The sequence below is a fragment of the Myotis lucifugus genome, unplaced genomic scaffold (assembly GCF_000147115.1).
Source record: "Myotis lucifugus unplaced genomic scaffold, Myoluc2.0 scaffold_8, whole genome shotgun sequence".
Classification (NCBI taxonomy): Eukaryota; Metazoa; Chordata; class Mammalia; order Chiroptera; family Vespertilionidae; genus Myotis; species Myotis lucifugus.
The window spans coordinates 8,176,966-8,179,377 of NW_005871056.1; the positions used below are offsets into that span (position 1 = coordinate 8,176,966).

Consider the following 2,412-nt stretch of genomic DNA (forward strand, 5'->3'; position numbering starts at 1 on the left):
AATATATGGATCTGGAGTCTAAGAAAGGGGTCTGGGTTAAAGATACAAGTTTAATAATCAGTAGTGTATTGTTGGAAGTCCAAGCTATGGGAGAGGGTTAAATTACCCAGAGAGAGAGGGTTCTAGAAAGAGACGAGGAGAGGGCCAAGTGCAGAATCCTCAGAAAAACAAACATTTAAATCTGGGCAAAGAAGAGAAGCTAGCTCTTTTCCTCCCTGGCTGCCTGAAGACCTACCTTCATCATGAATGACACAGTAACCATCCGGACCAGGAAGTTCATGACCAACAGACTGCTTCAGCGGAAGCAAATGGTCATTGATGTCCTTCACCCTGGGAAGGCAACAGTACCCAAGACAGAAATCCGGGAAAAACTAGCCAAAATGTATAAGACCACACCTGATGTCATCTTTGTGTTTGGATTCAGAACCCACTTTGGTGGTGGCAAGACTACTGGCTTTGGCATGATTTATGATTCCTTGGATTACGCAAAGAAAAATGAACCCAAACACAGACTTGCAAGACATGGCCTATATGAGAAGAAGAAGACCTCAAGAAAACAGAGAAAGGAACGCAAGAACAGAATGAAGAAAGTCAGGGGGACTGCAAAGGCCAATGTTGGTGCTGGCAAAAAGTGAGCTGGAGATTGAACTACAGAAGGAGTAAAGATTCTTCGGTGACTTTATCTGTGATGGTTGTGCAGATTTTTCATGAGAGGATTAATAAACTATAAACTTTAAAAAAAAAAAAAAAAAAAAAGAAGAGAAGCTAGCCAAAGGGATGAATAGTCCTAGAGTCAAAGGCATAAATAGTCCTAGAGTCAAAGGTCTAAAAATATGCATTGGATCTCTCCTAGACAGATGCAAACAAAAAGAAATTTTTACCCAATCCCATTGTCCCATTAATAATTCCCCCATTTTGTTCCTTCCTCAAAATACTAAACTTCTGCAAAGAGTTGTTTCCCACCTCTGTCTCCAATTCCTCATCTCCAACTCTCCCCTTAGAATGCAGCAGCTTAGCTTCTGCGTTTTTCATTCTACTGACCTTGATCTCTTGAGGATCTTCAGGCTATCTTATCAATGGTCTTTTCTCATCCCAGTCCTTTGGAGATGATGCCAGAAAGCACCTGTAGGGGTGTGGGAAAGTGAGAAAGAAAAGGAAAGGAAGCCAATAAATGGTGCCCTATCAAGTCAATTACCACTGTGAGTAACTAGAGTTTAATCCTTATGGGAAACTATGGGAGTCAGTGTAGAGCATGGGCTCAGAGTTATCTTAAAGGATGTGGGGTCTGGGGTATTTTTACACCAACTCTAGTTAGTCAATGGTTGAGGACTGCTGCATTAGAGAGGATAAGGAAACATGAATTCTCCAGCATTTCTGGCTTGACACAGCTGGGTTAGAGGCTGCAGCAGCCAAAGGTCCCTAGACAGTTGGAGTCAGAAGTCCTGCCCTATAAAATCTAAGAGTATATGAACATGGTAATGACTGGGTCTGCCATATCACTTCTTCTTTGTCTCCCCAACATATTTTACTCTGCCCCACCCTTTCTTGAAGTATTCTCTTTCTTTTATTTCTGTCCTGATACCCTAACTGGTTCTTATTCCTGTCTTTGCCCTCTCAATCTCCTTGAATGGTTATTTTTCTTTCTTCTACCCTTTAAACAAGAGGAAACTGGAAGGTGGAACTTCAGTCCTCAGTCCTCTGTTCTTTGTTTCTTTTCATACTTACTTGATATATTTTTTTCTAGCCTCATTATCTCAACTCTTGCTTCTATGCAGATTACTCCCTGTGTGTTGCACATAATTATGTTGAATGACTTAGCTATTGAGATCAAGATTTATTTAAAAGTCTTCAGGAAAAAATACTTTGAGTAGCTTGTATAACTCAACAGACTGAAAAAAAATCTATAAATGTGTGTTGGGAGTCATTCAGGAATTACACTTCCCACTGACAGTGTGAGAAGCAGCCTCAATATATGACTCAGCTTGCAATCAATGGAGCATTATGCTTCAAGGAAATGGGAAACTCTCATACCAATTTAGAATGTGTCACTAAATCTAGTCTGACTCTTTGTCCAGAAAGAAGTACAGCTCCCTACTGTCAAGGCCTAAGCTCTTGGGATCTTTGTCTGTTTCCCGGGTAGAGCTATAATTAACAAGGTTTGCTATCAAGTAAATCAGCATGATGCATGCCCTCAGATCAGGCCAGTGTGTGTGTGTGTGTGTGTGTGTGTGTGTGTGTGTGTGTGTGTGAGAGAGAGAGAGAGAGAGAGAGAGAGAGAGAGAGAGAATGATTGATGGTGGTGAATAGGGAAGGGTGGAGTGGTCCAGTGGGGTGGTGGAGATGGAACCTAAGCGAAGAGTAAAGGATGGTTGAGTAGACAGGTCTTTGGTTGACTCTGGCTGCATCTATCCC

At 41.6% G+C, this 2,412-nt stretch overlaps 1 pseudogene; it reads left to right on the forward strand.

Annotated features, from left to right (window-relative positions):
• The first annotated feature begins 204 nt into the window (after window positions 1–204).
• LOC102435381 lies at window positions 205–735 on the forward strand (annotated as a pseudogene).
• Window positions 736–2,412: the final 1,677 nt, after the last annotated feature.